This window comes from Melospiza melodia, chromosome 5, assembly GCF_035770615.1.
Source record: "Melospiza melodia melodia isolate bMelMel2 chromosome 5, bMelMel2.pri, whole genome shotgun sequence".
Classification (NCBI taxonomy): domain Eukaryota; kingdom Metazoa; phylum Chordata; class Aves; order Passeriformes; family Passerellidae; genus Melospiza; species Melospiza melodia.
The window spans coordinates 95,570,566-95,580,824 of record NC_086198.1 but is presented as its reverse complement, the minus strand read 5'-3'; positions in this window follow the sequence as shown (position 1 = coordinate 95,580,824).

Here is a 10,259-nt window from a genome sequence, read left to right as displayed (position 1 = left end):
CTGCAATGGCTCTCAGTTTGAGTTAATAATTATCAGTAAAGCAAGGTCTGCAGGGAGAGCCAACAATACAATACTGCTGATAGGCTTTATTTACCCTTTTTTTTCCTTTCAGTGCCTGTTGTAGATAAGAAATTTGCTGCAAATACGTAAGTCACAAGCTGGACAGCATCATTGGGTTGCAACTGGGGCTTGAGGTCACACAGTATTTTTTGTCCCCCCGATTAGGGAAATATTAACCCTTGGGATTATGTTGCTCACTTAAAAATTCCCAGATTCACTTTCCTTAAATATTCCCTGCTATTCCCAGATGGCAGGGAGATGGCAGAGAGGAAGTCCCTAAAAGCTAAAAAATTAAACTGGTTTGCCTGATTTAAGTGAGCAAGACTCCAGAGAGGATGTGCGGGTGCTTTTGAATCGCAGGGAGGTCAGGCAAGGTGAGAGGAGCAGCAATGCCACCCCTGCCACTGCCCCTGCACCTCGGCCCAGCCCCACCAACCAGCCCTGACAACAACAAGAAGGATAAATGTTTACAAAGGGTGGCAAACACGTGAGTCTGAGCGCTGCCATGGAGCTTTCATGGGCAGTGGTGTCAGCTGAGGTACTGAGCTGACCTTGCCTCGCTCCTCCCCTCCCCGAGAGGTCTCTCTCTCTGAAGATAACAGGGGATGATGTTTGTTATCATGCTGGAAAAGCAAAACAGCCCTCGTGCCGTCGCCTCCCTGGGGCCAGCAGAGCCAAAACCTTTGCTCCCAGTTGGCGCCGGCTCCCAGCTCCGCGTATTGGGTGGGAGGGCACAGGAGCCTTGGACACAGAGCCCACAAAGGGTGACGGCTCTGCTCACTGACCCTGACCCACCGTGGGAGCAGGGGGAGTGATGTTCACTATGTAAAGAGGAGATATTTGGGTTTTTCACAGATGCTGAATGCCACATTAGACCCAGATGCCATAATAAATCAGAATTCACACACCAAAACAATAACATTGCCTGGCTGTAAAGCACTGCACCCACTGCTCATACTGCATCCACTGCAAAGTTGTGGTGGGTGAAGGGCATCAGCTCTTCCCCTTAATTCTGATCTAGCAATTGCTGAAGGAACTCAGTGGCCAAGTTGATACCAAACCAAAGGATCCTCTTATAAAAGTGACAACACTGCCAGACTTGTTCAAAGTACTGCTCAGGATTTGCAGCAGCAGTCACCTTTTACCTGCTTGTTAAATAATGTCCTTGCAGCTGCCAAGCCCTTCTTGCACACGGAGCTCTGTCCTGCCGACACCTCTAAATCCAAACTTTTTCAAGCCGGGTTTTGTATGACCACTTATATAACATTTGAAGTTGCCAGGGCTTGAAAGGCAGTCTATGAAGGCTGTCTGTGAAGTCTCAAAGATGTGTGGAATAATCTGCCCCATAAAGCCAGATTCCTTTCTTTTGAGGGTTTCCTGTTGCTCATGGTTGGCGGGGTTAGTAGAGATGCAGGGGAGTAATACGACTTTTTCCTCACCGTTTCTATCCTTGAACACTGAGCCCAAAGTGGCTTTCAGTGTTGGATGTAACCATTATGACCAAAGAAACAGCATGGAGTTGTGTCAGGGGATGTTTAGCTTGGATATTAAGAAAATGCACGTCGCCCAGAAGATGCTGGGAACTGGAACAGGCTCCCCAGCAAAGTGGCCACAGCACCAAGCCTGGCAGAGCTTGAGGTGTGTTGGGATAATGCTGTCAGACACACTGTGGGCTTTTTGGGCTCCTCCTGTGTAGGGCAGGGGAGTTGAGCTTTGATGATCCTTGTGGGTGCTCCCCAGTTCAGGACATTCTATGATTATATGATTTCTAGACCAACACAACCACATTTGCACAACAATCCTTGCCAGGCTCAGCTGAGCATCTCCTCCCACTGCCCCACATCAATAGAAACACTCCCACTCAGGCTAACCCATCAGTCTTTGCACGGCTGGGTAAAATCCCTTTGGCAGGCTGGTTCTGGCTGCCGTGGTTCCCATTCATCATCTCTGCTCTATCTGGGGTATTTCCACACCGAAATGTGGCCAAAACAGAAACTTTCTGCCCAAACCAAGGTGGCCAATGCAAACCAGGTCCTGTTAATAACTCCCAACAATGTGCCCCTGAGGACATGCCTCAGGGCAGACCCAAGCATACTGGTTTAGTCTCCTCCTGTTGTCACTTAGAAATGCTCTGGAGACCTGAGCAGAATGAGAGTGGCTGACCCTTGTCCTGCTGCTGAGGAGAATGGGGGCTCAGCATTGTAAATCCAGGTTAGTGTTGGCAAAGGTGCTGGTGGGCTGCTGCAGACAGAGCCCAGAGAGCAGGTTAGCCTGTCAGCAAAGGAAGCAAATCTCAGCCTAAACTGTGCAGCAGATATAAATATGTAGATGTTGAAACAAAAGTCACTGCCTGAACTTTTTGATATAGTAGTACAGGAAAAAGAAATCTCCGTTGTTTCTACGCTCCACCTCGTGCTGAGATGGGGCATCTTGGAGTGCTGGGACAGCAGTGTTAATCAACCCATTAACCAATGTGCACCAACCCAAATCACACATAAAGCCTCATAAACCCAAATGTATGAACACCAATCCCTCACAGAGCTGCATGCAAAGGTCAGGACTGGCCTTGAACCCTTCCTGTGTCCTAAATTCCCACCCAGGGCTGACAGATGCCAGCACCAACACCTTCTCCCCACAAGCCACGTACCTTTGGCAGGGATCACCTTTTAGGGACGTCTACTGTGACTCAAAGCACCTTTTTTACAAATCCTGGGCTGAGCCCAGCTTTACCAAGCTGGAAGGTGAGACACAGCTTGTGACAGTGTTCACAGGGGTTTCCAGGTGAGGGAAGAGACGAGGATTTGACTCCATGTTCAGAAGGCTTGATTTATTATTTTATGATATATATTACATTAAAACTATACTAAAAAGAAGAGAAGGAAAAGTTTCATCTCACAAGGCTAGCTAAGCTAAGAATAGAAAGGAATGAATAACAAAGGTTTGTGCCTCGGGCAGAGAGTCCAAGCTACCTGGGCTGTGATTGGCCATTAATTACAAACATCCAACATGGGCCAATCACAGATGCACCTGTTGCATTCCACAGCAGCAGATAATCATTGTTTACATTTTGTTCCTGAGGCCTCCCAGCTTCTCAGGAAGAAAAATCCTAAGAAAGGATTTTTAATGAAAAGATGTCTGCGACAACAGCTCACCTGGTGACCTGCTGCCTCATCTCCCTTTGCTGCTGTATTTATAGGATTCATTCTCTTCCTCCACAACTCTGGGGTCCTGAAAACCATCTCCTCCTTCCCATAAATAACTAGGAGATCCATCATCTAAGCAAGAAAATGTGGATTCCTCTTCCTGAGTGTTGATGAATCAAATTCTCATATATAAACTATAAAGAGAGGGTTCCCACCTTGGTTTTCTTGGATGTGGTATTTCATGGACTCAACCATATTTCAGTGGAAGTTTCCTCTCTCCTGCCCCTGCCCTGCTTGATGTCACAGTGGCACCAATTACACTGCAGCTGTAAGATGGGTATTGTCATTATTAGTAATTGTATTCACCCTCTCCATTTAAAAATATCAGCTCAGGAACATGAATGATTTGTGTGATGATATATTTGCTGTTATTAGGACCTAATATGTTATGCCTGTAATTACATACTATGCCCCATATAATGAGCTTGGAATTGCTGTGTAAATTTTGGGTAATCAAGGAAAACTGTGCTACAAACAGGTCCCCCTAGACCAAGTTCAGCATTCGCTACCAGGAAATAACCATCATTAAGGGCTCTGCAATAGACAAAACACTAGACTAGGAGCTAAAAGCCAACAATGAAGAGAAACAAATAACCAGGGCAGGAGAGCAAGAGGAGCACCAGTCCAGGTAGTGCCATCCCTGGGGAATATTTCTTCTAACTCTCGTTTCAGGAATACTCCAGCAAAAGGCCAAGGAACTTCCAGAGGGTGCAATGGGAGCTGCAAGTAGCATAAACCCATTCAGATGCAACTGTTTCAGAGGATTTAGAAGCCATGCTCCTCATTACAAAGGAAGTTAAAATGCTCACATCTAGATTAAAAGTCTGCCAGAGGTCATCGCAGCTTAATGCATAGTCAGGCTTTTCTGAATCGGCAGGAGACATTGACATTGATTAAATTTATCCTCACCTTCACAGGCCCAAGAGCTTTTCCAGATTTCAATGCATTTTTTTGGTGAAGCTGATCCTTCCTGTCCTCGCTGCAGTATCTGCACATCTTCCATCTAAAATCAATAGGCACAGCATGGTCCCCCATGGGCTCCTGGCTGTTGTGAGGATGGGACGTGATGGGGAGAAATGAGATCAGCCACTTTTATGGCCCAGTGAATAGTTATGGGGCTTCAAGGGCTCTCTCATGGTCATGAACCTCTGAACAATTCCTGATTGTTCGAATTTCACTGCAGCCTTCCAGCTTCGTCATCTGCGCTGCCAACTTCTATTAAGGTTCCATTAAAAGGCAATGAAACACAGGGCCTTTTACAATACCCTTGACAAAACAATTTCCCTTTCTGGATACAGTAAAAATTTTCAGCCAAAAATACAACTTTTTGGTCAAAAAAAAAAAAAAGAAAAAAAAGAAAGGGAGACAATGTCAAGCAGATCAAAATATTTCATAAAATGCTGTCAGATTGTCTCAGCCAGAAAAAACAATCCAGAAAAGGCTAATTTTCAAATCAAAACGTTGATTTTTCTCTCTGCCTATCATAATTACATTTGTTTCCACTTGCTTATGAAAAGGCCTAGGTATCAGACAATATTTCATTTTGTGTAGAGCTAAGTGTTTTATTCAGATCAAAGTGTTTTCCACAACACTTTGTCATTGATAGGTGTTTGGCAATTTAATTTTACTGTTATTAGTGTACCTTTTCCTTCAAGGATCACTTTAAGTGTAACCACACTTAGCAGCAGAGAAGGACAAATGCTGCCCTCAGATATAACCAGGTGCATTCAAGCAAATCCTGATTGAATCAAAATGTGTTATAAAAGTTAAGTGCTGGGGGGGTATAAAATTTAACCCAAAGTGACACATAGAATAAGCTTGCCCAAGACACTGCTTCAAAAGTTTTAACCCACAACACACCAATATCTTACAAAATCCGTGTCCTTTTGTTTCAATATTGAAACAAGTGTGATTTGGGGACATCAATGTGTTGGATCTTTCTGAAGCCCAAGGGATTTCTCAACATTAAGTACAAGAAACCAGTTTGGTGTGTCAGGGATGTCAGAGTGTCAGGGATGGGTTTTGTGCAAGCAAAGATCATTTACTTCAAACACTGGTGGGTAGTAAAATTGAGGTCCTGTCCTCATGAGCATGTTCCCTCTGATAAAATCATGGAATCATAGGATCATTAAGGTTGGAAAAGGCCAAATCCAACTATAGACCAAATACCAACATGAGCCAGATCACAAAATGCCACACCTGCTTGTTTTCTGAACACTTCCAGGGATGGACACTCCACCACTTTCCTGGGGACCCCATTCCAGTGCTTCCAGTGAAGAACTCTTTCCAAACACCCTGGCCCCCATCCCAAACGTGTGAGAGAGTGTAAACCATGGGCTGAAGTTTAGGGGTCTTTGCAATGAAGATCCCATTGCTCTACTCCTTCCTGTGACACACATTTTAATAGCACATAACTCATTAATTACACCATAAATCGCTCCCGGGTTTGATGTACAGAGGGAGTTGCTTTGGAAGAAGGCTGGGAGGGCTGAAAGTGAGACAAGTTGGCCAGAGCCATGGACAGCCTTGAGCCAGCAGCAGAGAGAAAGGGGCTGTGGGGTGAGCAGGGCTCCAAGCAGCCAGGCTGAGAGGGGTAGAGCTGTCCCACCTCATTGGCAGCACGCACTGGAGCAACCCCGAGGCTGACATGAAATGAGAGTGGGTGCTCCTTGCAAGAGCAGCGCCTCTTTGGTGAGCTGATGGGAGCAGATCCTGCACAAAAACACTGCAAAATGGTCACGAGTCCTCCACGAGACATATGCTTATAAAAGCTGAAGGAACACCGGAGATCAGGTCTCCACTCTGGAGTCTCCTGACTTCTCCACGATGGAGTTTATAGCCTCAGGGTGGCCTACAGACATACACTACCTCAATACTGACCTGAGTTTTACAGACTGCACATTTGCAGGTCTGCAGTTCAAAACTAATTGCTGTGACCTGGAATAAAATAGTAATAATCAACTATCAATAATACTTTGGGAACTGAGGGGAAAAAGAAAGGGAAAATGTTCATTCTTAGTAAAAGCTGGTGCTGACGGTCAGGAAATTGAACCTTCTGCAAGCATTAGTCACAGGAGCCAAAAACATTGCTGCTGAGTGTTTCTGGGGAGCATATGCTTCATATATTGAAAGATATTCTTCTATATCGAGTCTTTGTAATTACAGAGACATGGCAAATAAAGGCAGAAATCATAAAGATTTCCTTTTCCTCTGGTAGATAATCAGTCCAGGGTGTATTTATGCACAAGCAGAGAGCTGTCTCCATCCCAGTCTCTCTGCTCCCTGCATCTCCAGGACGCAGAGTCTGATGAGCAGCTAGCTGGTGTTCCCCTGATGAATCAAACCATTTGCTGCAGAAACACAAGATGTAGGGCCAATATTTTCAAAAGCTGCCTTTAAAACTCTGGCAGCAGTTTAGTGTGGTCATGTTTCCGAGTGTGAAGTTCTCCATGTATGAATGCTTGCACTCAGGATTTATTTGCTTGGACTGCACTCACATCCGTGCAGGGAGTATGACTGTGAGCACAAAGTTTTCCATGTGCTATCTGCTAGGTGGGGGAAAATGGGTTTAAAGGATTAAAAGCCAGGTAAGGACTAGAAATCTGGTGAGGATTTGTAGCTCCAGGGTGGTGTTTAGGGCTTTTGGGCAGTCAGTGAATTAGAGGAAAGGGGAAAAAATTACATTTACAAACCCAACAGCTTTGCTACATTCAGTACTAACTTTCTTTCCTTGCACTTCACTAAAAGTGGAGGAGAAGTGTCTTTCTGTGGACACCTGGAAGCACAGCAGCACAAAGCACAGTGCACAGATCCTAGAGCTGACCTCAGAGCTGGAAATGGTCTGGCCACATCAGCATCATCCAAAATCAAAACTAATTAGTCCTTCTGGGAGCACATCAGCCCCAGTTATGTGATGTTAACGTGACATGAGACTGCAGTCAGGGCCTGAATGGGGACCTGCTGTCTGGGGGTACTAAACCTTTCTGAGTTTGCCTGGGGGCTCCTTGCACGCCCCTTCCTCACACCTCGTTTGTTATCCACTGCGCTTAGAAGGGAGAGGCCACTGCTCAAACTGAGAAAGATGTCTGCAATGTGTATTTTTGAATGTTCTGTGATGTGCAGCATCTCACCCACAGGGCAGGACCACACCACACTGTGCAAACCAGAAAGACGCCACTTGCCTCAGCCCACAGTCAAATCCACCTATCTCTCTATCACCCCCATTTTAAGCCTTTTCTACTTTTAAAGAAAAGCCAGATTCAATACAGAAATAAACCCACCAAGGGTCCTGCAGTTTTCATGGAGAACAGCGTGCTTGCTCAGGAAGCGTGAAATTAAAAGCTCTGGAGCGTGCACTTGCCCAGCTCCCCATCACATGTACCTCACCAGCTCTGCAGCAGGGCAGGAGCTCAGTCACCAATTCTCTCCATGGCCTCATCCTGCAAACATGCACCCCTGCAAGCGAGGCTTACTCATGGAAACACTATGTCTGCATTCCCAGCAGCGAGCACTCGGGAGGAACCTGCTCCCTGGGCTGCCCTGGGGACACGGCTGGCACCTGGCGCTGTCCCAGAGTCAGCCTGGCACCATCAGCAGGGCTCCAGCAGCACAGCCAGCCGCCAAGCCCGGCCAAGGAATCCCACGTGCTCCGAAGGACACCCTCTGGCCGTGATCAGCACTCACTTGGATGGTTTCTGACAGCACAGGACACCAAAATCTCTTCTTGAAATATAGTGGCTCCAAACAGCTTCCGAGAGGCTCCAGGGACATGCCCAGGAGCTTTACTAAAAGCAGCTTGCCTGTCTCTCCATCCCTGTGTTACCAGAGCTTTCTTTGTGTGTGCCTTCCTTCTCCTTATGAAAATTTGGATGTTGGAACAGCCCCCTTCAACAGCCTTCATGTCCTCTGGGCTGGGCATGAGACACACCAAAAGGACTGCTGAGAGCTGAATCCCAGACTACAGCAGCCCCTCACATGTCTTCAAGGCTGAGTGGTGGCCAGTGTCCTGCTCCTCAACATCTCAGACACAGCAGGGCAGCAGAGCCTTCAGCCCACAAAAGGTTTTTCTGGGGCAAGACTGGACCACACCAGGTCTGGAAGCTCTGTCACCTGTGAGGGTTCTCAGCCCAACCCATGGAGGTTTGGTGCTATGGAAATAACTGTGTGCTCTGACACATCACCCTGTGTCCCTGCCATCCCCTGCTGGGAGGTTCTTCCCATGTGGAAGAGAAGAGAGCCAAGGGACCTGCCCTTCTTTGAGGGATGGGGTACCAAAAATGTCACTTGCTCGCAAACCTAAGAGGGTCCAAATTTTCACAAGGAGAACAAAAGCATACCACAAAGCAAAATTTGGTGACACAGGGATGGAGAGACAGGCAAGCTGCTTTTAGTAAAAGACTTGTGACCCCTGGAGAGAATCCCCTTTGGGTTTGAGGGGTTCAGGTACCTCCTAGGACCTCATACACGCCCCATGGACCACGGTGTCTCCATGGGGTTCAGGGAGCCCCTGTTGTGACCCCCTCCCCACGGCCCCAGCTCTGTTGGTCACAGTGCCCCAACACACACATGTAACACATTCCAGACTCCTCTGGTTTGACAGATGAGTGTTTTGACAGCTCAGAGAAAACATTTTGCAAGATGCACAGTCAAAGGCTCTTTCAAGGCGGGGTGTTGTGGAAAGCCGCGTGAGCTCTCCAAGGCGCTATCGCTCGCTCTCTCTGCCAGCCGCGCTGATGAAAGCTCCCTGTGCAGGCCAGAAGATGCAGCAGGGAATAACAGAGTCCTTTAAATAGCATCCTGGCTGGCTTGAGGAGGCCGCGGACGTTTTAACTCACTTATAATTTCCCTGTGGTTCAGCCCTCTCTCCCGCAGCAGCCTGGCTGGGCGCTGCGGCCAAGCAAAGGCTTGGGGAGCCTTGGGAATGGCAATAACCAACAACCCGTGACTGTTCTGGGACTGCCCGTGCTCGTGTCCTTTCCCAAGCAGTTCCCACCCTGGGTGTGCTGCTCAGACCTTCATTACCTGGAGGAATTTGGCACGGGAAGACACAGCACTGAGATCAGCAGAGGAGACCTTGTTCCGCCCATGGCTGAGCTCAAAGAGATGATTGCTGCAGTGACACAAGGCACTGGCCAGAAAATGCTCCCCTAACATCTTCCATGTGACATTTTTCCAGAGGCAAAGCCAGCTAAAGAGGTCCCTGAATGTTTTCCTCCTTAGGACCTGTTCAACTATCTGTAAAGCAGGTCAGTGAAAGAAAACACTTGGCGCCAAAGAGGGGGAAACAAAATAAGTGAGATTTAAAGAAATTGCACACACCCCATTTGCAGCACGACCCACAAGCAGCAGTTTTGGCATGGCTGCAGGACAAAACACTGTCAAGCAACAGAAGGAAAATGTGTGGGGCTAAGAAGCATCGGGAGTCCCTTCAAGCAGATTTGCTCAAGGGACTGAGTCCTGAATAATGAGGAGAAGAAGAAAGATGAGGGCATCATTGAGAGGTTTAGAACTTCCATATAGAAAGAATTATTTAAATTAATTCCCAGCCTCATGCCCCACAGGAAATGTTGAAGAAAATCTTGAGATTCAGTGGCAACACCAGCCTAAACAAAAAATAAAGAGAGGAAAATTTCTTTGGGGAAAAAATATCAAAAGGATCATTTTCTCTGCTGAAAGCTGAAATTCTTCCACAAAAGAGTCATTTTGCCACTCCCCAAAAAACCAGAAAAAATACCAGCATTTTCCATTTTAATGGTTGCCTCATTGTCTTCAATGTTCCTTCTGCAAAGCCTCCCAGCCCTGCCCTGGCCTCCATCAGCTCTTCAGGACAGAAGGTTTCTCTTTTGTGCAGTTCACAGCACAGTGTCAGTGTTTTAATCAGGTTATGTTGCTGATGGCAATACTCTGACATTGCCATAGCTTCAGAGTTTTGTGATGCTGAAAGTGTGTGCTACCAGAGCATGTCCAAGGTTCTGGGCTTTCTCTCTGTTTTAATTT